The following is a 10643-nucleotide window of genomic DNA, read 5'->3' on the forward strand; positions in this document are numbered from 1 at the left end:
GTTTGTTTGTTTGTTTTCTAAATAGTAAATTAGAAATGATACATCTTTTAAATGGTTAGAAGGCTGGAGCACCTTTCCCATGAAAAAAAGGCTGAGAAGGCTGGGGCTGTTCATTCTAGAAAAGAGAAAGTTCTGGGGAGACCTAATAACAGCCTTTCAGTATATAAATGTGGCTTCCAGGAAAGCTGAGGAGGGACCCTTTATCAGGGAGTGTAGTGATAGGACAAGAGGTAATGGTTTTAAACTAAAAAATGGGTAGGTTTAGCTTAGATATAAAGAAGAAATTCTTTACTCAGAGAGCGGTGAGGCACTGGAGCAGGTTGCCCAGAGAATGTGTAGATGCCCTGTCCCGGGAGGTGTTCAAGGCCAGGCTGGGTGGGGATTTGGGCAACCTGATCTAGTGGGAAGTGTCACTGGCAATGACGGGGACTTGGATCTAGACGGTCTTTAAGGTCCATTTCCATTCAAACCAGTCTCAGATTCTATGATTTAAAAATTTTTAATTGATCCTGTGTACCTATTAAAGTCATGGCTTACATCCCCAATAGCATTATGTACTTGACAATATTTATTCTTTTTGGAAGCTATTTTGCCAATTTCTGATCTGTACTGAAATTAATTACTTAAAAGCACATATGCCATTGCTCTTACAAAGCTAAATTGGGAAGAAAAAAAGATTTGGCCAATTTACCCACTCATTCTGTACTTCATTACATTACAGGCAACCTGTGAATTGCTTAGAACATGAAACGGGAGACTGTAGCCCTCAACAGTATGAATTCATGTATCAGTCATGATGTTCCATTTGATAAAGGAACAGCTGGAGAAACTCCCTCCATGCTGCAATTGCTTTCTCTGTTGTTCAGAACCTGGTACATTTATGGTTATTTGTCTTAGCTTGACATGTAAAAGTTAAATGTCTGTTTAATGTTTAGTACACAGATTTACTCTTCTCATTATGAATTTGACAACTCACTTGTTTTTGTTTTCTAAGAGAGTTTGTAAAGTATGTCTAATTAACAACCAATTTATATCTGATTATTGCTACACTACTGCTTACACTCAGAAGTTTTTGTTTTCCTTCTCTGAAATACGTGTGGCTTGAATATTTTATGGATAGAATAGAAAAACCAACAGTAATTGAAAGTGACATTATCAGAGGTAAAAAGCATCCTCCTTGTCCTGATAATTACTGGTCCATAAACTGTGGATAAAACAGGATATGTTGAAGCGATTGAATATTCCAACAACTGAAAAGGAAAGCAGCTTTGTTGCTCTCAACTCATTATATTCTGGCAAATCATTGCTGATTTCACAGGCTCTGACAATAGTTACCAGGGCCAAAAATGTCATCAATAAGTGAGAAATATGAGTGTAAAGTCACTGTCATCTTCTTTAAGTCTTATGAATAATCTGTGAAATCATGGATTTTTATGAACTCTCACCTGAGATGAAAAGTCTTACTCAGTTCTGAAATCTGTTAGGACTAACTTCATGAAAATCCAAAGCAAACAAACAACAACAACAACAAAAAGCAAGAGTGGCCAGTAAGCATCTCAACTTGTGCACCAGATCCATACATGTTAACTGTGCCTGATACTTCATTGTAGAGTCTCTAACTGAAATAAGAAAGTAAATTTATCACATTTTTTAATCAGATGAATATATTGAGAACAAGTAGATATCCAGATTTTTTAGGTAGTGAAAAAAGATGATAACATTATAACTGTTTTAAATGGGAGCTGTCATTCCTTTTATAACATGCAGAGTCTGGTTTTAGTGACCAGTGAAGTGAATGTATCATTCTTAATTTTTTTTCACTTTTTCTATCTTACGTCTTACATTGATCTGGACAGGCTGGATCACTGGGCTGAGGCCAGTGGGATGAAGTTCAATAAGATCAAGGGCAGAAGAAATGGACCTGGGCGTGTTGGTTGAGGCTCAGTTAAACCTGAACCATCAGCTTGCCCAGGTAGCTAAGAAGGCCAATGACATCTTGGCTTGTATCAGAAATAGTGTTGCTAGCAGGAGCAGGGAAGTGATTGTCCTCCTGTACTCAGCACAGGTGAGGCCACAAGTTGAGTACTGTTCAGTGTTCAGTTTGGGGCCCCTCACTACAAGAAAGACACCAAGGCCCTGGAGCATGTCCAGAGAAGCACAACAAAGCTGTGAGGGTCAGGAGCACAGGCCTTATTAGGAGCAGCTGAGCAAGCTGGGATTGTTCAGTCTGGAGAAGAGGAGGCTCAGGGGGGACATTATAGCTCTCTACAAAAACTTGAAAGGAGGTTGTGGTGAGGTGGGGGTCAGCCTCTTCTCCCGCGTAAGTAGTGATAGGACAAGAAGGAATGTCCTCAAGTTGCAACAGAGGAGGTTCAGCTTGGACATAAGGAAAAATTTCATCTCCAAAAGAGCGATCAGGCACTGGAATGGGCTGCCCAGGAAGGTTTTTGAGTCACCATCCCTGGCGGTGTTCAAGAAACGTTTAGATATTGCACTAAGGGACATAGTTTAGTGGGGAAATATTGATGGTAGGTGAACAGCTGGACTGGATGGCCTTGGAGGTCTTTTCCAGCCTTGGTGATTCTATGACCTTCTGACAATATGCTTTGAAAAGTGGTACAAATTTTTACTGGGAATAATTTAATGAATGGCATGCACTGGTTTATAACGTTATTTGCTGAGTGGTCAGGGATACAGCTAAAAATGCAACTTCAGAAAATAATAAACACCTTCCTCACCTGAGCTTTCATGCAAATGATTAAAAATTGTACTTCCAAAATCTATCAGTTCTGTTTTAAAGACCTTAAAACTTGTCACTGCATCTGAAGCTATGCTTAGAAGTCATCTCTTCTAAACACAGCTATCTCCAAGGTGTTTTGTTACTATTGGTAAAGATATCAAGCCCTCTGCCATGTAAATGTTCTGAGGTTAAAGTGGTTAAAAATTTCCATACTTTCCTTTATACTCTGAGATGTTAGAAATCTTCCTCTCTTGCCTTTGTGTCAGGTAGAAATTAATTCAAACTCTTTGAATCAGACAATTAATGGTTAAGTTTACCTGTCCCTTTCAGGATAGCAAGGGATTTTCTGATTGTGGCAAGTGACTGAAACTGTGACTGCATCGGTGTAGTGTGGGTGAAAAGAGATAATGCCCTATCAAATCCCTTTTGGTATAGAAGATTATAAGAACACCCAGGGCTGAACTTCCATTCAGCAGAAGTCATCCAAGGAAAAAGGATATAATGAGAGACTTCATCTTAGAGCAGTATGCTTCTCAGAAAAGAAAAGACTGAAATTTATCTAACAGACTGCTGCTTATTTCCTGGGAAATGTCTGAACTGACTATAGAGATAAGTGACTTGTTATTCCACTTGCAGAAGAAAACAATGGAAAACACTGAAACCAAGCTAAAATGAGAGTTAAAGAAGGAATACTACGCTTTCTTTGTCTGCCTCAAAAGAAAGCAGTTGTGTTTTTTTCCCCTTAATCTTTTCATTTTATTAAAATAAACTTTTTTTTTTTTTAATTTTACTGAAAAGTTCACCAAGCTTTTAAGTCAATCACTAAGCAGTCCAAAACAGAAAATAGGGAGTGGACTCTCACCTGTAGCAAACTGCACCTCAGAAGTGAATCTTCTGTAAGTCTCTATCAATTAGGATACAAGGATGTGATTGCTTGATCTGACAGCACAAGGTGCTGGACAAAGAGATGAGTATCCCTCTGGCAAATGAAAACAAATACTTTTGAGACTGCATGAATCATCTACATGTGCATCACCTGTACATTATCAGGAAAGAGTATCACCAAGGTAGCAGAAATATAGGCTTTCTCCAAAACCTGAGAATTAAGGATAGATATAGAACAAACTGTATAATATTTACACATCTGAAGGCCCTGTAAGCTGGGTAGGTTTGTTTCCAGTGTTGGTCTAGGTCCAGCCTCTCATAGTCTACCATGGTAACCCAAATCCTTACAGGACCACCAAAAAGCTAATTGTTACATCTGTTTGCAGAGAGTTGATTCATTTCCCTAGGATACTGGAGATCAGCTGAACTGCTGTAAGGAATCAGGGGCACAGCTGCCAATGGCAGTGTGATTTAGTAATGAGACTGACAACATGAGCTGGGATAAATCTTTCTCAAAAGAGACAATAATATTGTTACCTCACAGCTATTCTGAAGATACTTAATGCAGATCCCTGAACCTGAGAAATCTGGGATCTAAAGTACTGTGGATTTTTTTAGTCTTCTCTCAGGAATTCACCACCAATGTGCTGCGGACAGAATTGCAGCAAACTTTGTTGTAGTAGGCGTGTTGCGGACCTCGGTTTGTAACGCGGAAAGGCCCTTCCCCATAAGCTTGTTATTGGTTCGCCTGAGAGGCTGAGCCTGTGTCGTGGACACAGGGGATTGGGCTTCTTAGGAGCACAACAACTCCGTGTATGGCCTGTCGGAAGTGACAGGTCAGAAGCGGGAGATTCAATATGATTGGCCAGGAGCACTGCGTGAGCTTCTGGAACAGTCTAGCAAGAAGATAAGAAGCACTATATATTTCTTTAGCTTTTACCAATAAACGCCATTTTGCTGCACATCATATTGATGCTGTGTGTGGTATTTGGCCAGGACCGGGTTTAGGTTCCTTTCGTGCAAGAACAATACAAAAAGGGGTCGCCGGAGCTCGGTAACAAAACTTGCTGATTCACAAAGCAAATCCCTGTGTGGCAACCTACTCCTGCACTTTCTAGTGGGTCTTCCTGCTGGATTTGGATGCCCACTGGTTCCTTTGGGTCCCTACCCAGCTGAGCTTACCCTGTCAAGTCTATATGCATAAACCTTCCTTTAACGTGACAGGATCTATCAGTTGTGTCTTAGTTTGCTGGGAAGGGATGAGGAGAGGGGAAAAAGTGAGCAATGGACCCTGAACATGAGTTATGAAGTACAGACATCGAAGTCAAGAGTTAATTGTTGAGAGGATGTCACTATAAAGTGAGGTACAGCCACCTGAATGAACCAGCAATGTCTAACAGGACAAGTAGATCAGCAGAGATCTGGACTAAATTAACTAGAATTCTTCCACTCCTACTGTTTAAAAACACCCATTTTTAAAAGGGGTAAAAAGAACAATGCCGGGAACTACCAACCTGTCAGTCTCACCACAGTGCAGGGGAAGATCATGGAACAGAACCTCCTGAAAGCTATGCTAAGGCACATGGAAGGCATGGAGGTGATAAAGGAGAACCAGGAAGGCTTCACCAAGGCAAATCCTGTCTGATCAACCTAGTGGCCTTTTATGATGGTGTCACTGCATCAATGGACAAGGGAAGAGCCACTGATATCATCCATCATGACTTCAGTAAGGCCTTTGACACAGTACCCCACAACATCCTTCTCTGCAAATTAGAAAGATACACATTTGATTGGTGGAGTGTTCAGTTGATGAAGAACTGGCTGCAGAATCAAGTCTGGAGAGAGTGGTGGTTAGTGGCTTAATGTCTGGAAGGAGATCGGTGATGAGTAGTGTCCCCCAGGGCTCAGTGCTGGGGCCGATACTCTTTAATATCTTCACTGGTGATATTGACAGTGGAATCGAGTGCACCTTCAGCAAGTTTGCTGATGGCACCAAGCTATGGGGTGCAGTTGACACACCAGTGGAACGGGATGCCATCCAGAGGGACCTAGACAGGCTTGAGCAGTGGGTTCAGGTGAATCTCAATGAGTTTTAACAAATCCAAATGCAAGATCTTGCACCTGGGTAGAGATGTCTCCCATTACCAATACAGGTTGGGAGATTAAAGGATCTGAACACAGCCCTGCTGAAAAAGACTTGGGGGTACTGGTGGATGAGAAGCTGTACATGAGCCAGCAATGTGCCCTCACAGCCCAGAAAGCCAACTGTATTCTGGGCTGCATCAAAAGTAGCGTAGCCAGCAGGTTGAGCGAGGTGATCCTACCCCTCTGCTCTGTGCTGATGATGCCTCACCTGGAGTACTGCATCCAGATGTGGAGTTCTCAGTACAGGAGAGACAAGGATCTGTTGGAGTGTGCCCAGAGAAGGGCCACAAAAATGATCCATGGAAGGGAACACATCTCCTATGAGGACAGGCTGATAGAGCTGAGGCTGTTCAGCCTGGAGAAGAGAAGGCTGCAAGATGAGCTGATAGCAGCCTTTCAGTGTCTGAAGGGGACCTACAGGAAAGAAGAGGACAGACTCCTTAGCAGGGTCTGTGGTGATAGAACAAGGGGAAATGGTTTCAAGCACAAAGAGGGTAGATTTAGGTTAGATTTAAGGAAAAAATATTTTAGAGTGAGGGTGGTGAAGCACTGGAACAGGTTGCCTAGAGGTGTGGTTGATGCCCTGTCCCAGGAGACTTTCAAGGTGAGGCTGGATCAGGCCCTGGGAAACCTGATCTAGCTGTGCATGTCCCTGTTCATTGCAGGGGAGTTGGACTAGATGGCCTTCAGAGGTCCCTTCCAACTCTAAGGATTCTACGATTTTATGACTCTATGAAAAAAAAAAATTCCTATGTTGTGTTTCGTTTTTTGGGGGCAGAAGGTGGGGAAGTAATTTTTTTTCCTTCTAGACTTCTTCTTTTATGCAGGTTTAATTTTGGATGGGATTGAAATCCTGTGATGATTAACATTTTTATCTGAACTACTATTCAAATAAAATGAATACTGTAAATAACATTCTGAAATGTATTTGCATATCATTTGTTGAAGTCAATTAGGTAAATTCTGCAGAGTGTCATAAGAAGAACAGGTTTTCAGTTAAGGAAAAATAATCTGGAAATTTTCTATTGTTATTATTATTGTTATTATTTTATTTTGACATTCTTTCTCTGTCCAAGAAACTGTTTAACAGAAGTAAAACTCAAACAGCTACATTATTAGTCTCTGTTACCAAGTAAAAATGTACTGAGCTACACCATCATAATTTATATAAATAACTGTTCAGGAAGAATGTTGATACCTTGTTATTTCTGCTTCCATTGTTTTATTTGCTTTACACTGCTTCATAATCCTTGTCATGTTATTTTTCATTATTTATAAATGTGATAGAGCAAGCAACATATTATATTCTATGGGGCCCAGCTTTCACATGGAACATTAAGCTGGGGTGGGAAATAATAATAAAAAAAAAAACTGGATCATGCACACCTACAAAACTAGAAACTGTAGCAAATTTGTACTGCTTGTGTTTCCTCCTTGTCTCTCAGTTCTATTCTTAACTGAAGGACACGTTCATGCCATCCTATTTCCTTTTCTTGTTCCACCAGTTATTTTTTAAGATCATCTCATTTCCTATTTTTTCTCTTTTTAAGAGTGCTGTAACAAAGTAAGATGTCAAAGCTAATAGTTTCTGAAAGGCAACAGCAGACCCCTGCTGTATCCACTGGCCCATCCGCAGTGACTGTCTTAGTTCAAAACAAAGAAAATGGAATAATCAGAAAGTAACTCAAACAGTGATAGTATATCTTTGAATACAAAAAGAGTATATATTTCAAATTCAGAGTTTGTATGAGTTTTCTTGTCTAAAACCCAAGTAGAATTGAGTATTAAATGGTTGTGTATATTATATATGTGTAGCTCAGACATTTATGCATACCTCTCATGTCAAATAAGAAAAACTGAAGCAGGTCACTCATTTTGCTCATCTGGATTCCTTGAACAATCAGAACTTTGGGAGAGGAGTGCGAACTTTGAAAAGTATTCATTAAAAAAATTTATAGATAAAAGTTACTGTTGGTCAGTAACAGGGAATTTGCCCGCACATAAATGCAACCACACAGTTTCAAATAGATATCAGAGCCTTCTGCTTTCCTTTTCCCAGTACTACTATGGCTGAAATATAGGACACAAATCCAGATAGTGACAATGTTCACAAAATCAGAAACTTGTTAATCCCCTTCTCTTGGTTGCATTTTTGGAAGGGGTATTTTTCTGGAGGAAGGACAGAAATGGAAATATTTAGTGTGTTTGTAAGAAGTATGGTAATAAAGTCAATTGATAAAGTAAAATAATTATAAATGAATTCATCTGCTGCCTCTGAATTTGTTACTCAGTACTGTTGTACCACTGGTAAAAAGTGATATGTAATTACTCCCTGCACAATTATCTCAGAGTCAAGACTTGCTGGACAGTGATGCACCCCATGGTACAGTTAGCTCTTTTGGCTGCCGGCATATGCTGCTGACTCAGATTCAACTTGTCGTCAACCAGAACCCCCAGATCCCTTTCCACGGGTCTGCTTTCCAGTGCTTCATTCCCCGGACTGTAAATGTATCCAGGGTTGCCCCATTTTAGGTGAAGAGTCCAGCACATGGTCCTGTTGAACTCCATGCAATTGGTGATTAGTTGAGACCAATGTCTGCGTTGTCTTTTAGGTGTGTTTCAGCAACTCCTAGGATAATCTTCATAACTTTGCCAGGAACAGAAGTGACACTTCTGACACAGTAATTACAAGGGTCTTCTTTCTTGCCGTTCTTGAAAACTGGGACAATATTTCCCAGCTTCCTGTCCACCAGGAAATCTCCAGATTCCCAAGACCATTGTGATATCACTGTATCAGCCAGCTCTTTCTGTATCCTGAGATGAGTTCCATCAGGCCCCATAGACTTCTATGCACCATCTGGAGCAGCAAATACTGCATAAGTTTGGAGATGGCTGGGAGTTCGTCAGTCCCATAGTTACAGACCTCCAAATTAGGGCTCTGTGGCTCCCAGGGCTCTTCATTAGTGCTAAAGAGAGCTAAAGCAGACATTACATATCTCTGCTTTTCCTATGTCTTTATTCATGAGGTGACCAATATAATCAAGTAACAAACCAACATTATCTCGTGTCCTCCTTTTGCTGTGACATACTTTAAAGGAAAACCTTCTATTGTTTCCCACAGTACTGACCAGTTTTAACTCTAATTGAGCTTTGGCTACACAGATTTTCTCCCTGCAATGGCAAACAGTATCTCTGTAGTCCTCTCATGTCATCTGACCTTGCTTCTGATATCCGTATACTTTCCTTTTTACAACTAAGTTCTATGAGATCCCTGCTCAGCCTTCTTTCCCGCCTTGACTTCTTATATTTTGAAATTGCCTACTCAAGCACTCCTAAGAGATGGCTCTTTAAAAGTGACCAGCATTGATGAACTCCAGTACCTCCAAAAGCAGATTCCCAGGTGACCTTGCTAAGTAGTTTCCTGAGCAGCCTGAATTCTCCATTCCCCCTATTCATGGTTGAAGTTTTGTTGACAATTTTTCTCCTTTCAGCAAAAATTTTAAACTCATGTATTTTTTGGTGTCTATGGCCAAGATGGCCACCAGTCATTACTTCAAGGTACCTTTCCTTGTCAGCACCTTTAACAAGAAGTTATCATCAAGTACCTTAAGAATTTGCCTGCGCCTGTTTTTATCTGCTGTGTGGTATTCCTATTTAACATCTGGCAAGTTGAAGTCATCCATAAGGACAAGAATGGCTGATACAGAGATTTCTCTTTGTTTCTTGAAGTATAATTGATACCATCATCATAGCTGAGTGGTCTACAGTAGAATCCCACAACACCATCCACATTATGTATCCCTTATCTTTTTCCATGATGTCACTATCTCCTTTACCCAATTCAGCACTGAACATATATTTTTCCTAGTTTTTGTTTAGCTGCAGATATGCTTGTAAAAGTCTTTCCTGTTGCCTTTCTCACTCCTCATCAGATTCAACTCCTGGTGGGCTTGGGCTTTCCTAACCCTCTCTCTTCAGAGTTGGGCAGCGTCTCTGTATCCTCCTGTATCACTTATTTTTGTATCCAATTCTAGCATGCTTCCTTTCCATGTCTGAGTTTTGTCAGGAGCCTCTTATTCAGCCACGCAGGCCTCATGCTAACTTTTTTTTTGGCTTCCTGAACATGGGGATGGACTGTTCTTGACTTTGGAGGAGGTGACCCTGGAAATCAACCATCTATAATTATTAGGTGTCTAATAGCCCACCCTAAAGACTTTCCTAAAATTATCCTTGTATTAAATGTTTTAAACAGTGATAAAAGAAAAAGGTATTTTCATAGAATCACAGAATCATTAATGTTGGAAAAGACCTCTAAGGTCATCTAGTCCAGATGTCCTCCTAGCACCAATATTGCCCACTAAACCATGTCTGTAAGTACTACACCTACCCTTTTCCTAAACACCTCCAGGGATGGTCACTCCAACACTTCCCAGGGCAGCCTGTTCCATCCATTAATAGCAATTGGTATAATAATTATCTATATTATCATGGTAGGTTTTTCATGAAAATTCCCACTTCCCTGTGAGAAAAATCCAGTAATTTTATCAATCAATATTTAACATTAATATCAGACTTTTGAGATTTTTCTTTAGTCTAAACTTAAAACCTCTGAATTTTAAGAGGGTTAAATAGGCTAACTGAATACTTTCAATTTTATTTTTGATTTGTAAGTTGTCTAAAAAAAACCCAAAATACTAATTTTTATATGTTCCCTGTACATGTAATTCAACACTAAAGTAAACGCTTTCAGTTTACTCAAAGGAATTTTTTCAGCCCTTTGTGTCACGGTATTGTCTAAGGGTCTGCGTCCGTGACAAGGGGGGACAGGCCCAAAAGAAAAAAAAACGAGAAAAGAGGAAGGAAAGAAAAAAAA

This window comes from Numida meleagris, chromosome 1, assembly GCF_002078875.1.
Source record: "Numida meleagris isolate 19003 breed g44 Domestic line chromosome 1, NumMel1.0, whole genome shotgun sequence".
Classification (NCBI taxonomy): Eukaryota; Metazoa; Chordata; class Aves; order Galliformes; family Numididae; genus Numida; species Numida meleagris.